Source organism: Thunnus thynnus, chromosome 3 (assembly GCF_963924715.1).
Source record: "Thunnus thynnus chromosome 3, fThuThy2.1, whole genome shotgun sequence".
NCBI classification, from domain to species: Eukaryota; Metazoa; Chordata; class Actinopteri; order Scombriformes; family Scombridae; genus Thunnus; species Thunnus thynnus.
In genome coordinates, this window is record NC_089519.1 from 342,213 (window position 1) to 351,920 (window position 9,708).

Sequence of the window (9,708 nt, forward strand, 5' to 3'; positions counted from 1 at the left end):
AAAAGAGAAACACTGTCTTTCTTTGTCTGTCTGTGTGTATTTGTGTAACATTACACATGGAAAGTCAAGGAGGTGCCCCCCCCACAGGAGTAAGTCAAGACTGCTAATGTGTGTGTGTGTGTGTGTGTGTGTGTGTGTGTGTGTGTGTAACAGTGCAGCTATCTATTATTGCATTAATGTGTGCATATGTTATGTTTCTTTTTCCTCCTCACACTGGGATGGTCAAGTAGAGGAGAGAGCTGGGAGGTTTGTCTGTCTAGTTGTGGTGTCTCTCAGGGGCAGACAGAGCTGGTGGTTCTTCTTTGATGAAGAAAGAGAACAAGGAGAGAAGAAACGAAGAGGAGGAGAAGAAGGAGGAGGAGGAGCACTAGTATGTGACTCCTTAGTGGGAACTTGAGTCTAATAAATGTTTCACGTCTCTGACAGTTACTGTGACAAAAGAACCGTCTGTGTCTAGAAAGTGTCTGATAAAGCGACCTGGGTATTGTAGTGTGGTGACTGAGGGGAAGACCACAGAGAGCGGAGGAGGAGGAGGAGTGTGCAACATAGATATGAATTGGATGGACGTATTCTACATGATGCAACTCGCATCCAGAGATGTAGTTCCCTTTTGTGACCGAGCGAGGGAGCTGTTGGGTTTTATTTCAATAATCCCAGAGGAGTAGAAGGAGTAGCCTGCCAAAGACAAAAAGAGAAAAAGACAGAAAAAAAAGAGAGAGAGAGAGATGGGAACGAAGAGAGGGAGGGAGGGTGAAACAGTGAGAGAGAGAAGAGGAGGGAGCCAAAAGAAGGAGCATGACTAGTACCTTCACAGTCCATTACATCACTGTTCTCTATGAGAATACTCCTCTCTGGTTTACGTCAGTGGGAAAGACTCCAATCACACTGTTGGTACAGGAGAAACACCTTCATCATGCAATAACACAACAACAAATACAGTCTTTCAGCTCCTAACACTGCAGAAGATATCCATCACTTACTTTGGCTCTTATGAGATTTGGACATCACTTACTGTGCGCTAGATTATATGCTTTGAAGTTCAAACTATATATCAGTGTTAAGTACACTGTAGCGTAGAGGAGAATGTTGTAAGGCGAGATGCATTTAGGCTTGGTAAACATGAGAGCAAATGCAACTCCTCATAGCTATTCCGGTGTTCTAGACAGCTTTACTGCTCATCAGACTAACAGCACCTCTGCCCCGCTGCTGATGCGCCGGCTCACCTGCCTGCCTCCTCAGCAGCTCAGCACAAAGTTGTCTGAAAGTACACCAGAGAAAGAGGCAGCAGCAGCAGCAGAGTGAGAGTTGGTATGTGCTCATGGGGATCTCCTGGCATGTACTGTACAGGCATTTGTGAATATTCAGTACCCAGGTCTGTTAGTACATCCGTGCATGTGAATATGGGGCAGGGGGTGTTACAGCCCGATGTGTGTGTGTGGGCTAATGATCTCCAGCACTCTTCCTCTGCCATGTGAAAGCAACTGAGTGCCTGGAGGTCCCAGATAACCTGTTTGTGTGATTTTGCTGTGGCTGCGGATATTCCAGTCTTATCATCAATCATTAGACTTTCTCGCTAGCTGTTTGAATCAGGTTTACCCTGCTGTGAACACATTTAGTGTAACAGGATCCGTGTGGGTGTGTGTGTGTGGGTTTGTGTGAGTGTATGCATGTGTGCACTTCCTGTGAACGCAGATACAGCAACACTCAGCACTGGACATCACAGCAGGCAGCACCTGAGAGAGATTGAGAAAGTAAGGTTTGTGTGTTCACGTGTATGCGTGTGTGTGTGTGTGTGTGTGTGTGTGTGTGTGTGTGTGTGTGTGTGTGTGTGTGTGTGTGTGTGTGGTGGGAAAGTGCTGCTCTATGAAAAGGTGGAGAGTGGAGGAAGAAGACAGGAGGAGGGCGTGAATGTGCATTCACATCAGCGAGCACTAAACAGAGATGTACAGTAATACCTGAGAGACACAGGGTGCATCGCAGGCGCACACACAAAGTCACAGACACACACACACACATGCACCAACCAGGTGCAGCGGCTGGTATCTTGCTTGTGATGAAGCAGCTACTCCCAGGCAGAAATAGGTCAGAGAGCCTCAGGGCCTCTAGAGTCAGGAAGGCTGGCCTGTCTCTATATCTCTGTCTCTGTCACATACACGCATGCACACATGCACGCACGCATGCACGCATGCACGCATGCACGCATGCACACACACACCAACTACATAAAACTACGATGAAGTAGCCATAAGAAAGTATAATGGAATGAAAATGAACATCCAGTCCCAAGTCCCACCCACATGATACCATAACCTACCATATATACTAGTATAGGCCAAGCTATTGGCAATATAATATTGAATATTTTTATTACTTCATCATTTATATCCCAGAGGGAAACTTGTTTTGCAAAATTAAAGGCTTTGACATACACAACAGCCACAGTAAGCCACCACTGAGCAAAAATCATTTGCATGCAAGTGTAGGATTGGACAACAAACAAACCATAATTTCCATGCAAACTTGGAGTTGGACAAGCACAGACACCATCAATTAGTTCATGGGTTTCCATCAGTGAGGGACCACAATTCATGGCTGGCAGCAGTGATCCAAAACAACACAAACCAAATAACAAACAAATACAACAGAGGCTAAGAAACTCAAATAATTGCCTGTGAAACAAAAGCTGAAACCAAAATGAATCTTTGCAAAATTATAATAAATACAATGGTTCTGTTTAAGTTTTCTGTTTCAAAGGAATTAGACTCACAATGACTATAAACTCATTAACTATCATCTCTTTAAACCTATAAAATATTAACCATCTTCCATTAAACTTGTATTAAGAGTGATGACATTTGTAGAACACTGAGTCACTGTGGTGTTAATTAACTAAAGTTCAAAGTTTTTTTTTTTTAAAGTATGAAAATAACATCTAAAAGTGGTAAAACAGCTTAAAGTCCAACTGAAATTAAATTGCTTGTTTTGTGTGCTACAGCATACATATATGCTCTGTAAATTACACTGTTTTTTTTTAAAATCAGAAACCAAAGTTTGTATTTGGATATTTAGATTTTGTGGTTTCATGATGAGGCCCTTTAGTTTTGCATTAATTAGACAACATTCAACGGGGAAAAGTGCACCACTAACATGACTTAGGTGGCTAGTTAGCTGCTTAGCTGCAGCAGGGTGGGTGAGTGGAGCAGGTGGACCCAAATGCAGAGACGGTGGGCAGGGACAAGCCGATGCAGATATTTTTTAATGAAAAAGCAAAAAGTCATGAGAACAAACCAGAACAAACCAGAACACAGGCGACACAGGAACATCGGACAGAAGCCGGACAGAAGCAGACAACTCAACAAAGACCGAACTGTAAACTGGACTAAATACACAGGAAGTGATTGCAAATGAAACACAAGTCAGGGAAACGAGACACAGGTGAGACACATGAAATAATCAAACACAGGAAGTAAAGTGACCAGACACAAGGAGGAAATATTACAAAATAAAACAGGAACTAAAGTAAACAAACAGGTGACACAAAAAACACAGGAGGAACACACAAGGGAACAGAGAAAACCAAAACCAGGAAACAAAAGAAACACAAATGAAAGAGCCTCTCAAAAAGTCCAACTAAAAACAGAGAAAGTCTGAGGACATCAGAAGGATAACAAGAACCAAAAACACAAAGAGTCCAAAAAACAGAAAAAGTCCCGGTAGGGTGTGACATAGACAGCATGTAAAGGTTTCTGCAAATGTCACTTCAGTCAGTTTAGATGCTGGTGTGCTCCTTACTCTTCAATACCACTGCTAACAGCACTTTCTGTCCATGACTTGTAGGCTAAATCGCAAGTTTTCTTTATCTCTTGTTGCCCTACTAGTATAGCTGGAACTCAACCTGCCAACTGCTGTCAATCAAACGCAGACACCACATGGCCCTCCAGCTGACTGACCAATCATCTTTATTCTTCCTTTTAATAATAAAACCATTAACATAACATTGTAATAATACATTGATATTATTTTTGACTGCAAAGGGGGCGACTAAGTGGGACTTCAGTTGGACTTAATAAGTCAACTAGAATGTGTATTTCTTGAAGAAAACACATGTGATTGCTGCTAGTAGCTGCCACTGCTGCTGCTAGCTGCTGCTAGCTGATTAGACTGCCAGCTGCAGCTGCTGCAGCTGCTGTTGCTGCTGCAGCTGCTGCTGCCATCATCTGCTACTGTTACAAGCTGCTGCTCTAGCAGCAATTTCTCAATATTGTAGCATAACGGTCTGCAGTAAGTGAGTAACAGGCATATCTATCTTCATCATAGTTTGAGTTGTTTTAATGTTGGTCAGACAGAAAACCATCTGACTCCTCTGATACACATGTTTAAAAAGACAGACAATAGCTTACATCATATAAATTGTAAAGACAAAGCGTTTTCTGGACAATTTTCACACCACTGCAATGCATGCTGGGAGGTATATTCAAATAAGCTGTTTCTGAACAACTTAATTTGAAGAGAGGAGACAAGGTGACGACGAGCGGTGTGTGTGTGTGTGTGTGTGTGTGTGTGTGTGTATGTGTGTGTGTGCCTGTGTGTGTGTGTGTGTGTGTGTGTGCATGTGTGTGTGTATGTGTGTGTGTGTGTGTGTGTGTATCTGTGAGACTGAAGCAGTTTTGAATTTTGAGTGAAACCTGAAGCCACTGAAGGTTTGAATGTACTTGTAAAAGGGAGAAAGAGAATCTCAATCAGCTGATTGGAGCCAGCTGTGTGTCTCTGTCTGCAGTGTTGCCAGCGGCAGCGATCAAACCCACCACCTTATAATCTCATAGGGAAGCTGACCATCAGAACAGTGTTTAAACCACTGAGCCGGCAGACTAGCCCTGACATGTAAAGAAAACATTCCCATTTTGTTGAGGAGAAATTGATTTGCCTAACATTAAAGCTTGTAGCCCAGAGATTTGTACATCATTAGTGGCAGCAGGATTAGCTGAGAATGAGGATATATAATATCTGTACAAAGTGTTTGAAGAAGAGAGAATACGTTTAAGAAACAGAAGGGACCACCTGCAGTTTCTATTGTCAGTGAGAGCCTGACAGCGTGCTGCCTACCAATTAAGATTTAGATCTCAAACACTATGACTCCTATTGGAAATATATTTACATTTTGAGAGAGAGGAGGCTTGTGGCAACATTTTGATGTATGATATGTGGTTGGAGAGTTAAATTGTGGGAGTGAGACGCATTTACAAGTTTTTTCCTGGTCTAAAAATATCTCTGCTCCCCCCTGTGCCTGATGATGTCACACACTGATGAGATCTGAAAACTGTTGCTCCAAACATACAAAAGTTATCATAAGTAATCAGATTACACCCAGAGTAATCAGATTACACCCACAGTTTGTCAAACTTCTATGTGTCCGTTCTGTTGTCCCTCAGCCTGCAGACTTTAAGTGTGTTTTCACTGATTTACACAGAAAATCCTCTTTTAATTCTGTTTTTATTCAGCTGCAGCTTCATTAATCCTTTAAGAGCTCCGTACAAATATTTCACCTTTTAGGGTTCACTGTAAAAACACTGCTGCAGGGCTCCTGTCATGATACAATGAAATGACTGAGATTTGGAATAGTCTTGAGAAGGTTGGGATAGTTTTGGAGAATGTTTTTGATAGTTTGGAGGAGGTCTGGAACAGGTTTGGAGTTTCACAGAGAGCAGTGTCGATGTCTCCTCAGTGGTTTAAAGACACAGTTTAACATTCAAACACTTTTATGTGTTTTTCAAGTCCATGTTTAAAAAAAATCATACAAAAGTAGTGCTTGTTTTTGTTCTCAGGTTCATTCTGATGGAACTAAAGCTCAAAGCCTGAAGACACCTCTTATTATTATTATTATTATTATTATTATTATTATTATTATTAATAAATTAACACTGTAACAGCCAAGAGGAGATAAAACATCTGATTATTGTTCTTAATAATAGTGGAACTCAGGCCAAAGGCAGCATCGCACGTTTTTTGTGTAACACAAGCCAATGACAGCATTGACCTGTGGGACAAGAACGTGTTGTTGTTGTTGTTGTTGTTGTTGTTGTTGTTGTTGAGGCTCTGCTGACGAAGAAAGTGCTGCTCTGAGATGGACAACATGGATATCAGGGTGGTGATCGGGAGGAGGTGGGCTGCTCAGTAGGAGGTCTGAACAACAGAGTACAGAAAGATGATTGGTCAGGTGTGGTGACATCAGATTTTGACAGCGTGGGTCAGTGGAACAGTGGAAAACAGAGAAATAGATCAGAAAGGCAGAGTGTGATGATGTAGACCTTCCTAACTGAACTTACACCAAAGCTTTATTTTCATAAAGAGAGATCAATTCTTATGAAGATAAGAGAGAGGAAGCATTCTTACCATGCCAAAGATATTTCAGTTCTGAGAGGAGATGCGGAGAATATCATGAAACAACGTTCCAGACAGTTACACAGTAAACACAATTAGGAGCCATCGAAAGCCAAACACGGAAGAGGAATTAATTAATGTTATGAAATCGTTAATGAGCAACCACCAGCAGCTATATGCACGACTTACCTCATGGGTCTTAGGGCTAGAGAGATTTTTTGAGCAGAGAGGATGACGTCAGGTAGAATGTATTATAGTGTATTATAGTGTGTGTGGAGTATGCTGAAGAGGACCAGCGGCCCATTTGTTGAAGAGGATGAAATTCCCTGTGTAGCCGCGGAAGTAGCAGCGCCTATCCTGAGAGAGTGGCCTGAGTACTGCAGACGGCTCAGACCACATTTAAGAAGCACTTGCCTTAAGTTATTAATAAACCAGGATTTAGTCCTGAGATAACCATCAGGTGTTAAAATAAGGAGATGATGGGTCAGAATTTTCTTTGCTTTCTTTTTTCTTTCTTTCTTTATTAGGATCCCTGTTAGCATCAGCATAAGCTTTGGCTATTCTTCCTGAGGTCCACCAATTAATGCAATTAATTCCAATTCATTAAAATTACTGTATATTTGATTTCTTCCTCTCTTTAAAGGTATTATCACACCATCTATCAGATCTCAGTAATGTGTCCATTCATTGTCATTTAACACCTCCATTCCAGCTGATTACTGATTACTTTACTCACCTCAGCCTTGCACAGCTTCATCCCAACGTCGTTGAATTGGTCTCTCTTCCTGGCAATTTCGGGTGTCACATCGGGAAATATCTTCACTCGCATGTCTCAAAAAATAATCTCTCCCCTGCTTCTTGCCAGCTTCAAGATTGCCTCTTTCTCCTGATATCTCTACATTCTTACAATCATAGGTCTGGGTCTCAGCCTGAGTATCGGACCAATCCTGTGTGCAGTTTCTACTGCTGGTTCACATGTGATCTGCCCTCGGAGGAACACCTCCTTAAAAAAGTTTGTCTGAAGGCGATGGGATCATTTTTCATCGCTTTTCAGTCCAAACGCTTTCGGCTGTGTATTTCCATCCTCTCTATTTTGTCTTTAAGCTCTTTGTTTTCCTTAATTAGATTTCCATTTGTAGCTTCAAGTGTAGCAATATGACAATCCATGCCAGCCGGCCCCTGGTCCAACTCCTAGAGCTTCTGACAACAGGAGTCGAGTTCCTCCTTTCCTTAGAAACACATAACGGCCAACAAAAATACGCAGTCGAGAAGCACATCTATGTAGGTAGTAAGAAGTCATGGCGCTCTGTGAAGAAAGGAGAGTGTAATAGTCTAATGACTGTAGAGACTAAAGGGGAGACTTCAGCTATGCCTTTTCCCCAAACTGTGTGACTTTATATGATAACTCATTGACAGTATTTACAACAGTGAATAAACAGCCCTTTGAATTGTGACTTAAAATGTTAAGACAAATGATACAACTTCAAGGTGTTTCTTTCAAACCATGTTTCACTTTAGCATCTTCATTTAAAATGTAAAAAGAAAAAAAATAGAAAGGAACAAAACAAACAAAAAAATCTTCATAATAGGCCTTTGGACTAAATATTGGTTGGCCCCAGCTTATATTGGCAGCCAATATGGAAAATATTGGTTGGTTAGGACAATATTTGACAGTCTTTTGACAATCTTTTGAACTGCCGTGAAGACAAATTCAGAAAATGTAATGGTAATTCCATAATTTGGACCATTGGTAGAATATACTAAACTGAGACTGGGAAGTATGGGAATAGGGGGATCTATGGAGACAAGACCTTCATTTGGAGTAATTATGGAATTGATAATTATATGCAAATATGTCATGAAAAAAGGGGGAAGGGTTCTTTTTAAGGAACTATGAACAAATAAACCAATGTGGAGATGGTTCACTTGATAAACACTGAGGACACCTGATGAAGAAATAGAGGCTGAGAGGAACGTCTTCTATGTACACAACTTATTATTCTTAGAGCTCATTTCTGAAGACAAGTTTGGTCTGATGAGCACTAGCCTGAGCTATATTACAATAATTAATATACAGATAAACCATAGAATAATATAACATAGTGGCTACCTCAGTGTTTTGCCTCGTATACCAATACTCTGGAACATTTTCATGGTTATGGACATGGAAGGTATAAAACACACATTAGTTATAGGGATGTTATCACTTACAATTTTAGATGAGGAGTTAAAAATCCCCGATTTAAGACCCAAAAAAGATGAAGCTTGTTTTTTTAATGTTAAGTAATAGTTTGTTGGACTTAAACCAAATAGACAGCTGACTTAGTTCTTCATTTAACACCTTAATTATGGTGTCAGGATCTTTATGCAAATAGAAGATACTTGTGTCATCTGCAAATAAAATTTTACATTGAGGAGGTCATAAATATATATCAAAAATAACAGGGAACCCAGAATTGAGCCCTGTGGTATGTCATAGAGTAAAGGAGCCATTATAGGATACAAACTGTTGTCTATCTTTAAGGTAGCTGTTGAACCAGAGCAGTGCACTGTTGATATGGTGATTGACTGTAAAACACCTACATACCTGTAGTGTTTTCCTTTCTATCTCTAGCTTTGCATATTTCATTAATTAGATGTGTAAGCGCCATATATGTTGAAGGTCTCTTTCTGAAGCCATACTGATGAGTATATATAATGTTGTACTTATTAAGTTGTTCAATTAATCTTTGATAGACAAGGTTTTCATGTACTTTTGATATAGCAGGCAGGATAAAGATGAGTCTATAACGGCTGAAGACAGCTGGGTCATCATCTTTATAAATAGGAATAATCTTGGCTATTTTTAGTTCAAGAGGAACAATTCCCTTTTCCAATGAGAGATTCAAAATGTGAGATAGAGGTTTAACAATGCACTCATGAAAGGATATCAGTAGTTTACTGTCAGTGTTATCATAACCTTGAGAAGAATGTTTTAGATTGATTAAGATCTCCTGAACATCATCATTGATTTGAGGACTCATAACCTGAAGAGGACTACGGTTGCTCGGTGGAATCCTGGAGGTCAGAGTTGGACTGACCTCTGAAGAAAAGCTGTTAAAATTGTTGCCAATTATTTGTGAATCAGTGATTAGACCCCCATCAACCTTAGATTCATTAGGTAACTGCTTGTATTTATTTGGATGGGTCGGGCCATTTTTGTGTTTAACTCAAAATTGTAACAGTTTTTTTAGCTCCTCCGATAATTTGGTTTAATTTACCTCAATAATTTTTTCAAATCAGGCAAGATTAATGGAGTGGGGCTGAAGATATGTTTTGTACAATCAATGT